The 14,479-nt window shown below is 47.8% G+C and overlaps 1 protein-coding gene across 1 annotated transcript in view; it reads left to right on the forward strand.

Annotated features, from left to right (window-relative positions):
- Positions 1 to 14,479, forward strand: part of TENM4 (teneurin transmembrane protein 4) — a 593,869-nt gene that overhangs the window by 384,878 nt on the left and 194,512 nt on the right.

Below are 14,479 nucleotides of genomic sequence, written 5' to 3' on the forward strand. Positions count from 1 at the left end.
AGCTTCATGAGGGCAGAAGCTACTTCCGTCTCACTCACTGCTACAGACACGGTTTCTTGTGCAGGGTCAGTATGACGTAGCATGTGTTCAGCAAAAAGTCCGTTGAAGGAGAGAAAGTGAGGGGAAGGTGTCTGGGCCAGAACCTAACCACTGTCGCAAGCCATGGAGTGGAAGGAAAGAAAAAGATGAGCATAGACGCATATGATCACACGGGGAACAGTGAGGGAAGGCCTAGAGGCAGGGAGATCTTGTGAGAGTGAAAAATGGCTTCTGGAAGCTGAGCGGGGAGCACAGGAGTCCGTGTGGGGCGCACTTCCGGCCCTGGCCCTCGGCTGTTCCTGGTTCCCTCTGAGCCTCTGCTTCCTCCCTGGGAATGTTGACGGGAGGCTGTTGGAGGGATGCTGTTTGCCAGTCAGGCACCCGATTCTTCCTGGTCAATGAAATCTTCTTCCCTTCCCCCGGCAAACAAGATGTGTTGGATTTTAGGGCCAAGCCGTCCCGAGTTTGGAAACGCTGTCTCAGAAAAGAGTGGAGTTGACTCATACGATCCTATTTCATAACAACAGCAGCTCCTGCAGAGACAGCACACGCTCCCTGGGCGCTCTTGGCCCTGGCGCGGTGGCAGTTTCAGGGTCCCTGGAGAGGCAGCGTGGCCATGCTCGATCAGGAAGTAGCCCCCACCCTGCATCCAGGGTGCTCCGTCCACACCTTCACCCCGGGAGTGTCAGTTTTACAGATTTGTAGCGTCCTTGGAAAGGGTTTGTCCCCCACATCCTCGTCTTGATTCGACTAATTAATGTGAAAAAGCAGAATTTAATTTAACTTAGGTGCAGAGAGAAAGCGGGAAGGGTCTCCCTGATGGCTGTTCTTGCACAGCCCTGAATACAGAGCTTGTGGAGAGGAGGGGGTACGGTCAGGGCTGTGCTTAGGGCTGCGGGCCCAGGACCCCGGTGGGGAAGCAGAGCAGCAGCTCTTCACTTCAGGGCAAAGGGAGGGGGGCAGGAGAAGAGGAGAGGTGGCTGTAAGAAGCACAGTATTTTTTCTTCTTCCTATCAGCAAAACAACAAAGTCACAGCTAAACAGCTTTCGTCCTTTAGAGACAGCAATACCATTAGTAGCAAGAGCCCAGACTCCGGACAGAGTGAGGCCTGCGTTCCAGCCATGGCCCACACAAGTTTTTCATCCCTCTGAGTCTTGATTTTTCTCCTTGGTAACAAGTCCATTAATATCTAAGCGGTGTTTTGAGCTGTTGGTGAGAAGACATCTGCAAAGGGTCTAGGCCATGGGTGACCCATAGTGGGTGTTCAGTTAATGCCATTCTCACCGTTCTGGGCAGCAAGAGCGCCCAGAGGTTTCAAACCCTCTCAGATTCAGCCGCCAGGGGCCATCCCCGGATGCAGGGATTCCAGGTAATCTGAGATGAAGAAGAAGGCGCTTCCCCGAGCGCAGGTTTGAAACCGCAGAGAGTGTTCACGGAGCCTGGCTGCCAGGTTGTGTCCCGGGCTGCGAGGGACAGACAAAGCCAGATACACTGGCATCACTGCCTTGAGTCTTCCTCAGTTTCGTGGAAAGCCAGATTTGTAAGGAGCTGATGGCAGTCCTAGACAGACGATAAAAGCGTGTTACTGGAGTTTGAGCCTTGTCCCTGTGGGAGCCCGAAGGAAAGAGCAATTCATTCTAAGCAAGAAGATCAGATAAAATTTCCCCAAGGCATTGAGCCTTGTAAATCAAGTAAGATATTGAAAGAGAAGCTACGAATAGCTTTCTGGAAGATGGAACGGCCTCCACAAAGGCAGAGGACAGGAGACGGAAGTGTGGGCTGTCTGGGGCCCCCGTATCAGAACACTGTGTGTTAAGAAGTCCGTTGGTGCATTTGACCCACCTGCCGGCCTCGGTCTCTGTCTCACTGAAGGCTCCTGAGTGTAGAAGCCCAGAAACCACAGTGATCACAGGACACCAGCTGCCTTCCCCCTTAGAAGAGAGGCTGCACGAGGTGCTATGGGGTAAATACCTCACCTTCCTATGAGGCCGTCCAGCCCGTGGATCCCCTCCAGCACTCTGTGTGCTGTATAGAATTCCTAACTGCATTTCCTTGTCCTACAAGCCCCAGATGTGGAAAATGAGGCTGGCTGCCGGTAAATAGCTTGTCCAGCTGCAAGCACGGGTAAGAGAGCTGGGCCTAGAAGCCAGATTTTCTGATTCCAAGTCCTTCATTCCTCCTGACGACCGTACTGTCTCTCAGAGCCCCGCCCCGATGTCCTCCTCTGCCGCAGCCTGCATACCTGCGACTCAGAGCAAAAAACGGGGTCTCTGCCATCCTGGCAGTGGCTTTCTTGTGCCCCCGCTCCCGGCTTTCCTCCCGCGACCTAACCCGATGTGCCTTTCCTGTGTGCCAGGCGCGTTCTGAGTGTTACGTGCATTTGCCCATTGAATCTTCTCAACAGTCTTACTTACCCAACACGTATTTGTCAGGTGCCCACCATGTGCGAAATACCATCCTGTTTTTATTTCCATTTTATAGACAAGAAATGGATGCCCCAGCAGGTTAAGTCGTTTGTCCAAAGCCACATCACTGGTGAGGGAGGGGGCCAGGATATGCCCCCAGAGCCGGCCCTCTTCCCACTGTGCTCTTGGATTCCCTCAGCTAGGGTGGGGCTGGGTGGCACACCTGATCAGAACTGCTGAAAGGATGCGGAGAGCACCTTACTGAGCAGAGAAGCCAACTTACTTTCTCATGGAAGAAGAACTGATGTCTGCCTGTCCCACGCCATGCCCTGTGCCAGGACAGCCGTATATCTGTGGCATTGAGTGGCTCTGTGACTTGTACCAACATGCTTCAGGACCAGAGAGACGAGGGCACCCAGGTGAAATCAGGGGACCTCAGTACCCATCACTCCCGGAGCCCCAGCCCCTCATGTTATTTGATTTCTCATCCTTTCCAGCCTGGAGTTAGATTTTGTTCACAGTGTCCAGTGGGGAAGGAGAAAAAAAGGCCAGTAACATTAATTGTGCTGTGGCGTCCATTTCTTCCCATTGTCCTAAGTGTTACCAGCCAGGCCACCTGTGGCACTGTACAGCAAGACCTAGTCGCTGGGCTCCTGTGTGTGTGTCTGGTTACATGAGCACACAGATTACTTCACCTGAGTGTGCATGCGGAGCTAGTATTTGAGGGGAGATGGGAGTGGAAGGTGGCAGAGATTAAATGAGAATTTTAGGAGAAGTAGCATTTTTCTTGAGAGCTCTCAGAAACTGGAAACGCTTCTTTTGCTGCTTGCTGACCTCTAACTCTGTGTAGCGTGAGTCCATTATGCCGCACTATTCATACACCTGACTGTGTAGGCCTGGGGCTGCAAATACAGAGACTAAAGTCTCTGCATTAGTCCATGTTTTAGACTTTGGGTGTTCTTTCTTTCATTAACTTTTAAGCATTGTGACCAGAATGCCTTATGTTTTTAGTAAACTTTCTAATCTATAAAGAGCTGTCATTAAATTCTTACAAGAGCCCAGGAAATGGCTTTGTATTATTTCCGTTTCTCCAGATGAAAACAGTGCAGGTCAGAGTGGTTAAGTGACTTGTCTGCTGATGCACAGCTAATAAGGGCCAGAGCCGGCAGGCTGGCTGGCTCTGCAGATCTGCTCCATTGAGTACACAGGTGGCTAGCAGAGCCGGCGAGGGACAGGAAGCATGTGGACACACTGTCAGGGCAGTGTGCATGGGAGAGGTCCCGGTATCAAGGGCCCCAGGCTGGGCAGGGGAGGGCAGAAGTCGTCTTTGGCTCAGGATAATGGTGAAACTCCACACAGAGAAAGGTGACATTTGAAGTAGGCCTTGAAGGGTGGGAGAAAGGTTTTTTAAATAGGGAGGGCAGTGGCCATTTCCACACAGAGACGTTGCATCAGCAAAAGCCTGGAGGCTGGATGGACAGGTGTGTTCCAGGGATAGGAGAAATCACACAGACCCAGACTCCTGAGCAGAGAAAAGCAAGGAATGTCAGCTGCTGCTCTCAACAAGCACGTAAAATGCTCTTGGAAAATTGTGTTTGTTTCAAAGAGATATTACCTCAAGTTTCTGTCCTCAGGAAAACAGTCCGCACAAAATTGGAGCAGTAAGACTGGTCCATATAAAGAGATTTGCCCTTTTCCCCCCATTTTAGTCATTTCCACAGTTTTGCAGCTAATCAGAAAGTCAGCATGCATGCGTTGCAGTTAGGGACAGATTTGGGGCAATCTGGATTTGACTCCGATCTGAGGTTATTCTCTGCCTCTCATTAAATGTGCGATCTTGGGCAAGTTATTGGACCTCTTTGATCCTGTTTCGTCATCTTGCAAACAAGGGTAATACCACAACCTTCCCTGTGGAGCTTCGTGTGGATTACATGGTAACGTGTTTATAAAGTGCTCAGTACATGGCACAGGGTAGCCTTCGGTTAACGACAGTGACTCTGGTTCACTTGACCACCATCATCACCCTGGCGCCCAGAACTCTGTGCAGCCTTAACCTTCCTAATGGAAGGGCTGAACCAAACCAGAGGTCTGTGTCTATCTGGGAAGGAAAAGGGAACTCACATGTATGGCGTGCCTTGCTGTGTGCACAGATGAGGACAGGGAAGCCGGAGAATGCGGTACGATCCCAAAGAGCCAGAAAGTGCCCAGCCGTGGGGCAGGGGACCAGGACGCTCGGGGGCGCAGAAGAGGGACATCACACACTGTGTTCTGTGAGATTCTAAAATGCTCTTTCAAGATGCTCCTCATTTTAAGGAAATATTATCCCAAGTTACAAATCTAGGTGGCAGGCTCCACGTTAAGCTGTCCGCCCTCATTCCTCTTGCTGCAGTGAATGTTCTGGGGGAAAAGACCTATCCTAATAATATATACACAAATTAAAACTCCATTTAGAGGTACAGTAGGGACCACCCCCTAACTGACTTTGATCACAGGAAAAAAAAATCAGTTAACACGGTTGGTATGCCAGAGGAAATCAGGAAATGGGAGGGTTGCTCTGCAGAGCCCTGAACAGGAGGTTCTCCTAGTGATGGAAACGGAGCCTGGAGACAGGACCTTCCACCTCCCATAGCACCCAGGCAGCACCCACGCCCATGTTTCCTCCTGGCCCCGGGACAGTTGACTACGAGGAGGAGGGAGTGATGCCTCACGCGTGAGAGGCGGGTTCTGTGCTGAGTGGAGTCACCTTCACACAGAGAAGCTTTAGAGAGCCTCGGGAATAATGCTGGCACTCGCTGGCATGCAGGAGCTTTCCGCCAGCCTTTGCCCTCCTCTTGGGAACGGCAGGCACTTCCCCAGGCCTGGCGCTGTTCTGCGAGGGCAGAGCCGGCCGCTCACCCCAGCAGAGCAGCTTGAAGAGGCCGGCAACGCCCCAGGTGTCATCGCTGCATCATTAGTGAGCCCTGGAAAATGAAGGGCAGCTCGTGGGCCCTTTCCTAGGTACCAGCACCTCCCGGCTGTTTGCTCTGTTGGCAGGGATTGGATCAAAAACTGCTTGTTTAGTCTGGTCCGGGCTAATGGGAAACCTGTCCCGTGCTCCCCTGACAATAGTCTGAGATGAACTCAGGATTTGGTTTGGGTTCTCGGTGCTGCCGGGATGCATGGTGCAATCATAGATAATTCTGGAGCGAGCCTTGGTTGTCTGGAGTTACAAGATGAGATTGATGTCTATTTCGTCACTGTGTTTTGAGGTGCCTAACCTGTAAAATGGAGTTAGTAATATCTTTCTTAAAATGTTGTGAGATTAAATGATACAACAAACGTGACTCCTCCAGCATTATGCCATGCCCATGGTACACTTTTAATACTTGGGAGCTGTTACTGTTTTAATGATAATCCTAATTGTGTCTGCCCCCTTCCTTGTCTCCCTCTCTTCTTCACTCCCGTGGGCCTGGTGCTGAGGGGAAGAAATGAAAGGCCTGAAGGGCGGGCCTCATGGTGGCCCCACATAGCCTGTCACATGGGCTTTACTTCAGGCTCGAGGAGACAACTCCTTTAATCCGGGACTGCGGTGCCTGATGGGAGAGCAAACCTTGAGGATGGCTTTCCTGCATTTAGTGGGAAGATCTGACGCCGGAAGCTGGAGACTTGGGCTCAGCGCGGTCCCAGGCTCTGCCCAGATGCTCTAGTCAAGTCTGGGTCTCCCCTGTGCCATGAGCGGGGGGCAGATTCCTGTGACTGTAACTGCCATCTTAGCAACACCCCCAACATCGGAGCAAAATCTTGGGCTTCTCGATTCTCTCAAGAAATATCCTTACCTCACTTTTGCAGGGAAAACCTCACTATATAGTTACGATGATGGTGGTGATGATGATGAAAATGATACGAACAAAGAGGGTCGTCTACTTGAGCAAACATTACGCACCGTAAGCTCATACAGTATCTTCACCACTCCTGGGACTCAGTATCATTGTCACCATTTGATAGATGAGGAAACGGAGGCCCAGAAGAGTCAAATCACAGCAGCCAAGTCACATCACTGCGAAGGCGAGAACCAGAGAAGGAGCGCAGGGCTGGCCGGCGGCAAAGCGCTCACCCCGGCGGCGTTTGTGCACTCCCGTCTTCCGGGCTGGGTCTCGGGGAGCAGCACGGCATTGGGGAGTAGGGCAGGGACAGGTCAGGTAACGGGGCTGAGGCGGGTCCAAGGGTTGCTGGAGGTGACCAACCCCTAAATTAGTTATGTATAGAAGAGGTCTTAGTAGAGCCTGCGGGGTGAAGGGTGCCCAGAAAAGATAGCTTTCTTATTCTGTTACTGCAATCGTACCAGTTTATTCTGTACAAATTAGATTCCAGCTCTGGTTCCCCCACGATTTGCCGTGTCAACAGTTTCTGGGGCCCTCCGGTTATGCTGCTGTTTCTCCTCTGCGTTGACAGGCAGTGCTGTCTCCCACGTCTAAGGCGGGCTACACTTGAGCCTCTTACCTGTGCCCAACACCCTCCCACCTTGATTTACAGAAATAGTGAGCAGCTTCCAGCAAACCCTCCCCCACAGCATTGCATGGTGCAGAAAAATGATCAACTGCACCAGAGTCCATTCTCCAGAAAACACTTAATTTGGGGGTGAGAGACAGTAACCCTGATTGTTGCAGTCAGGTTTATCCGGCGACAGGAAGAAAAGCAATATATTTACTTGATTTAAAATTAGCCCCACGTAGTCACCAGTGGGATCCTGTCAGGTTTCTTTATAGCGATTCTGCTTTTAAAAACTGTTTTATCCATTGGGCAAATATCTCTAGTTCCTGTGCCCAAAGTCTGTCAGCTAATGGAAGGATGATAGCAAGGGGCCCTCGGTGTAAAGACATTCGCAGTTGGCACGGAAAGGGAATGAGAGGGAATATACAGAAAGAAGAAAAAGGTGATATAACAGCTGGCTTAAACAAATCTTCCCACAGATACAGCAATTAGGAAAATCAATGTAGCAAAATGACAAAGATGAAGACATCTGCCATTTACTGAGCTCCTACTGTGTGCCCGGCAAATTGCATGGCAGTTCTAAGCAAATTACATGCATTGTTTCATTTAGTCCTTTGAGGTAGATCCTACTAGCCTCATTTTGCAGATAAGGAAACAGAGACTCAGAGGTGAAATTTCCCAAAGTCATCAAACCAGTAAAACCAGCTCTGAGTGCTCTGGAGAGACCCAGACTTGAACCTACAAGTACATAGCTTTGACTGTGGGTGTCAGCCATGCCTCTGGTAGACAGGATGTGGAAGGACGGGGGACCCCATGCTTTGTCCCCGAGAAGAACGCCCCTTTACCTGGCCACGCTGTCAACAGAAGCTTTGCCTTGAATTATCTTTAATTTAGTTTCAGGCATTGTAACTCACTAGCAGTGCGACATATCAGGAGGAGAGCCTGGACTTTGGAACCAGTCAGATCTGGGTTTAGATATTTTATCACTTCCCATCTGGGAAGTATCTTTGGGCAAGTCATGCAGCCTCTCTGAGCCTCCAGTTCTTTCATCAGAAAATGAGAATAATAGTAATTTTCTCAAGGTTTATGTAAGGATTGAATGAAATAACATATGTAACTCCCCTTCCTTAAGGGTCTGACACATGTCACGTGCTCAAAAGGAGGATCTCCTCCCCGGGTGCTGTCACCCTTCCTTTCTAACTATTCCTCCTGAGACTGCATTGTAGAACTTCCCCTTTCATGTAAAACAGCATTAAAGTGAGTTTGGAAACGAGGGAAGAAAATCTATCCATAATCCTACCATTATAATTCAAAGTCTGATGTCATTTTTACGTACGTCTCTTCAGATTTTTTTGTTCATATGCATATCTGGTTTTGCAGAGATGCAGTCAGCAAAAACTGCCATTTTATGTCCTGCCTCTTATTTCTTCATGTTATGTCATCAGCATTTGCCCTCGCTGCTGGTGGTCATAGTCATTTTTGTATAATGTTTGCGTTGCATTCCTTCCAGTACCTGCAGTATAATTCAGCTAAATCGTTCTATTTTTACACATCTAGGTTGCTTCCAGTTTCTCTGCTCTTGCCCTGCAGCCTACAGCCCTGTGTATTGAACTTCTGGGTTTGGAACTTGTGAATGTTGTGGCTTTGTGGCAAAACCAGGACTGGGACCTGGAGAATGAAACTCTGTCCCCTTGTTGCTGCAGTTCTGTCTTTCTGGTTTTTTTGGTTTTCCCACTAGAAGACCATTGCCAAAGAACTCCAATGACTTAAATTTTACAGAAATGACATTATTTATTTTAAAAAAACAAAAACAAAAAAATACCGAGCACTAATCTAAAACAGAAAAGTGGGGAGCCGCATCACTGGGTTGGTTCCCACTGCCTTTTTTTTTTTTTTTTAAAGATTTTATTTATTCACTTGACAGAGATAGAGACAGCCAGCGAGAGAGGGAACACAAGCAGGGGGAGTGGGAGAGGAAGAAGCAGGCTCATAGCGGAGGAGCCCGATGCGGGGCTCGATCCCAGAACGACGGGATCACGCCCTGAGCCGAAGGCAGACGCTTAACCGCTGTGCCACCCAGGCGCCCCCACACTGCCTTTTGAAACCAGAAATGCCAGTTGAATCAACAGTTCCTCGTGGTTATAACCCTCTCTAGTTACTACCTGGAGCTGCTAATTTACAGATGCAAGTGGGTTCATGCATTAGATTTTTGGAAGGAAGGAAAGCATGCACCGTGACAGGAAAACTCTGCTATACTTGTGTTGGCGACTCCTGCATAATGACTTTGTTAATTGTCTCCTGCTGGCTGGGTGTCTGGGGGGGGGGGAGGGGTGCAGCTTCAGTGTCTGAACATCTATTGAGCATTTTTCTTAAAAATGTCAGGATGGAGTTTGTACTTTCTTGGCCATCGCTTATGTCTTGCTGGGCAGGAAAAGGCGACTGGAAAATGTCAACCCTGGGATCAGATTGACCAGAGCGGAGGGAATAAGAAACTTCCCCCACCCTAGCTCTTGGCTTCTAGAAATCATTAACATTTCAGTGTGGGTGATCCTGTGAACCCGCTACCTTTCCACAGCCTTTTTCTGAACTCTTCAGCGTGTTTTCACCTTTTCATGGAATTACAAAGTAGTTTAAAGGGAAAACCAGTATCAAGTTTCTTATTTAGGTCACTTTCAGTGGACTTGAGAGTTTTGCACAAACAGTTGTAAATACAAACCACAAAGTGTAATTTCTATAATCCTGTGATATACATGGGTGGTGAGTGGTTACCATTAATTCCTCAGGAAACAGGGAATATGATGATTACAACTTATATTTTTCAGTGGTCTGGTTCATCCTTAGAGCAGGCTAGAGAAAGCCACTTATACGTCTTAGCTTTTCTGGATCCATGGCTGTTAATTTCAGATGGTTTGGAAAGCATGCATTTCCTGCCCCAGGCAGCTTTAGATTCAGGTAGCTGTGGGCCAGGAAACAGTTATTATCACCAATGGTTCCCCCAGACATGCACGTCAGCCATTTTTGTGGTGTTTTTTGGTTGTGGTGGTGGTTTTTTTAGTTTTGTTTTTCATTTTGATTTGGTTTGGTTTTTTGCTGGTGGCTTTATGTTGCCCATATTTTGTCTTCTATTTAAAGTAAAACAATGGAAAAGAGGAAGCTTGGATCGGGAACACAGGCTCCTGACTTTGAAACTTGTCTCAGACTTACACTAGCTGCTGTACTTATATTGGGACTCCTGCATGACTTTGTTAATTGCCTCCTGCTGGCCGGGTGCGGGGGATGGTGCGGGGGGGGGGGGTTCAGTGTCTGAACATCTATCGGGTATTTTTCTTAAAAATGTCAGGACGGAGCTTGCATTTCCTTAGCCATTGCTTATGTCTTGCTGGGCAGCCTATTGGTGGTATTGGGTAATTTAGTTTACCTCTCTGAGGAAATCAGAGTTTGTCACTGTAGTTTTAATGTTATTCCACTATCATTGTGTTCATTCTCCAGGATTGATTTTTCAACCTATCTTTACATGAGGATTAAACTGGATAATATGAAGTATTCAGCATGTAGTACAAGTGGTGTCTAAATGGGGGGGAGGGTTCTCGATCAGATGACGGCCCCCAAAGGTGGGGCGACAATCGGGTTGAAGCCAGTGGCTGCGAGGGTGGTAAGAGGATTCCCCCAAAGCAGAACAGAGGAGGTAGAAGTTGACTGAATCCACCCCCAAGGGAGTGGGGGCAGGACGGCAGAGGAAAGGCTGTCTGCAAGGAGGCAGTGGGTGGGGGCTGTATTTCGAGGTGGAAGTTGAGGAGGTGTGGTGATGCATGGCGGTCTCCGTTTTTTGGTAACTGTGCCTGGTTGTAAGGAGCCCATTGGTCTGTTAGGGCCTATGCATATTTTGAGGTGGGTCACCCGAGGCGCCTTTTCTACATTCCACTGCTCACGGCTGTTTGCCCGAAAGTGGGGTCCACGGTCCACGCTCAAATGACTGCAAGTTTGGAGCAGCTATTACTCTTGTGATTGTTTTCAAAGAAAAAGAAGAGTGGTTGCTTGAGCTTCTGTGTTCCTTGGACAGTGTGTGGCCGAGCGTGTGTTCTGTCCTTTGGGAAGAAGAGAGCAAAGCGGATTGCTCCTTCTCGCTTCCCCTGTTCCGTGACCTGCAGCTATGGAATCAGCCCCCCACCACACACTACAGTAAGGGAATTGAGGGCCCTCCGGCATGACTGTATTTAAGACCCTGGGTCAGAGAGTAAGGGTCTCTTTTTTGGCTGTAAAATGAGTTACTGGTTGAACTTCACATCTCTGTCTCCACATCATCCCGCTTCTCTCTCTAAATACTACCTTCCACCCAGCGTTTGGGAGCCCAGTCTTGGTGGCCCCGTGCTCACTTTCCTACCTACAAGCCTCCAAAACTGTTTTTGGATGACTGCGTCTTCCAAGAGAGCCCAGGTTTGCATTGCATCCAGAACTTTGCTTTCCCAGGTGGTGAGAAGGAGCAGAGGGAACGGCCAGACTCACAGCTGTGATTGTGGGTCATGGGGGGTGGTGGGGGGGATGAGGCCGAGAGGAAGCTCTAGGTCAACATCTTCCCCCCACCAGCTGTGAGCTGTCCTGCCCTAATTAACTTCTCTGGGACATGAGATCTTGTGATCATTTTCACCTATAATACTTTTCCACTGGCTTTTCTTCCCCCTCAGCATATTTTTTTTTTTAAGCAAGGAGTTGGTTTTTCATCTTGTTAAAAATAAGAGAAAGCTTTGACAATAAAAATGTTTCTCTTCACAAAGCTGTGAGAGTTCTGTTCATTCTGGGATTACTTAATTCTCGTGACCTTTAACAAGACAGCACTTTTGCAGTTAGATGAGATAATTGATTCTAATGGGGAAAGAAGCGCTGTTCATTTAACCGCACGTATCCGAGGTGTCCTCAGTTCAAACACTTTCTCCGTTACCTTTGGAGTTGCCAATATATAGATTAAAACAGTAAGGAGGTAAGCAGAAATGCGAGCTAGTTCAGCCTTGGAAAGAGCAGAGTTTTCACTTCTTTCAGACAAGTGAACTTTTATTATTATTGACAACTACACAGAGAGAGCCGAGAGCCGGGTAAAACACCTCTTTTAGTGCCCAGAACCTAACATACGCTCAAAAAACGTCGGCTGCTCTCTTATCATTCTTATCAACAGTCTGAATAAAAGGCAGCAGTACGCATACGTACAGTCTACAAAGTGCTTTGCCATATGTGATCTCCTATGACACAGTACTTCTTTCAACGAATTTTCTCCCCACTTCTTGGATGCAGCTAGGTGACAACAGTTAGGATTCCAAACCAGTTTCGTCCCCCTGGTCCAGCACACTTTCCCCTTTCCGGCAGTAACCAAGGAGAAAGCAAAGGGTCAGATTTTTCCGTTTCTGTTACGGAGCACCCCGACCCGACGGAGTCAGACTTGAGTGCGTTCCCTGGGTGGCTCGTGTTGGGACTACAAGCCTGAAGGATGTGCTGTTCTGGTCTCCTCTACACAGTTATTTGTGTCTTGAGGGCGGCCACAAAGCCCCTCCAGACCCCCGTCAGTGACCCCTTCCACAAACCGACCAAGCAACACAACACTCTGTCCTCCTCACGGGATCCTCTGTCACGAGCCTGGCAGGCTGCTCTGTGTGTGAAAGCGGATGTCTTTATAACGCCCGCCTGCCTTGCTCCCTAAAGCCAGTGGGCGGAGCCTGGGCTTCCGGCCAGAAAGAATGCTGGTGTCTGATTTCAGAGTTTGAATAGTTGTGGATTCCAGTCTAGACTGTGCCACATGTGAGCCATGTCACCTTCCACATGTTAATCGATGTCATTGTGTCTTAGTTTCTTCATCTGTAAAATGGGGTTATTAATACTCACCTTTCAGGATTTTTGTGAGACTCAAAGGAAATATTGCATTTACTGCTCTTAGTACAATGCCTGGCATGCGATAGGCACTCAATGAAGCAGAGTTTTATAAGTATCTTAACCTTCCGAGCCTTAACGTGCACATCTGCACATTGGGTCTGGCAGAGCTTCCTTAAGGATTAGATGTGATGTATACAAATTTCCCAGGGCACTTCCTGGCATGCGGTTGGTCCCCAGTAAACCTAATGCCTATGGGCTTCATATCTCTGTATATCCTTCCCTGGGTTCCTCTGGCCCTCTTAGTGGGTCAGTTACCCCCTCCTCGGAGCCTTCTAGTCCTTCTGAGCAGATTTAGTTCTTTGTCCATCTTCCCTACTTGACTATGAGCTCATGGAAGCAAGCACTGTCTAATTACATCCTGGTTCTCTGGAGTCAGCCGTAGGTCCTGGTACAGAGTGGGCTTCTAGAAAATGTTCATCGGTACAACAAAGCAGTGATATTGCATACAGGTTACTGGGGGAGTCAGGGACTGGAGTGTAGGTGAGGAATCAGGGCAGGCCTCCCTGAAGACGTAAATAGGAACGATTAACAAGTCTCGAATCCTAAGACAGGATTTAAACAGACATTTTGTACTAGATTACAAACCTTTTTGGAAACAAGCTTCCTAGCCTTTTCAGGCATTGTGGATGTTAAGGGACAGGTCCATTCTTTGGCGTCTTACGGTCTCTTCTAGATTGTTGCACAAGACTATTTAGCAGTTGCTACCTTGGGAACATGTTTTTAAAACAGAAACACATGTACATGCTACAAAATAAAAAAGTACAACAGAGACACAGTGAAAGATCTCTCCTATCCCTGATCCTTAGCATCTCTTTCTATCTTAGGCTGCACCTGCTGTAACCAATGTCTTTGACATCTTTCAGAAGCATTCTATACATATACAGGATGTTTTTTAACCCAAAGATAGTATTTCACTTACAGTGTTCTGCATTCAGATATACTATTCAGAAAAATACAAAGAGCTTCCACACACTTTTTTATGGTTGCATAGTAACCATAAAAGTTATGGTAACTTATCTATCCCCTTATTAATGGACTGGTTTCCAATATTTTGCTACTACAAGCAGTATTGCAGTGAATAACCTTGTATGTACATCATTTAGTATGTATGTGAGTATATCTGGAGGAGAGATTTCTAGAATTTTCTAGAAACCCTGGGAACCTTTAAGTCCCAGGGTAAAGGGTCTGTTTATTATAAATTCGATAGCTTTTTTCAAATTGTCCTTCATAGGGTTTGTACCAACTTACGCTCACGCCAACAAAGAATGAGAGTGCTTATTTCCTGTTCTCTGTCAGTGCTGTATAATTTTAACCTTTTTCATCTTTGCCAAAGCATATGTGAAAAATAGTATTTCAAAGTTTAACGTACATTTCTCCTATTATGAGTGATACCAAGAGTCTTCATATGATTGAGAGCCAATTGTATTTCTTATTCTGTAAAGTCTGTGTTTATAGTTCATATCATATGCCTACTGAGCTGTTGGACTTTGCTTATTATTTGTAGGAATTATTTTTATATTAATGAAATTAACCCTTTGTGATACAAGTTGCAAACTTTCGCCCTAGATTATTTATCTTTTGAAGCAAAAGGCCAAGACTCCTGAACCCCCTCCAATCCCTGCCCCTCTCCCAGTTCCTCCAGACTGCA

This window comes from Ursus arctos, unplaced genomic scaffold (assembly GCF_023065955.2).
Source record: "Ursus arctos isolate Adak ecotype North America unplaced genomic scaffold, UrsArc2.0 scaffold_22, whole genome shotgun sequence".
NCBI lineage: Eukaryota > Metazoa > Chordata > Mammalia > Carnivora > Ursidae > Ursus > Ursus arctos.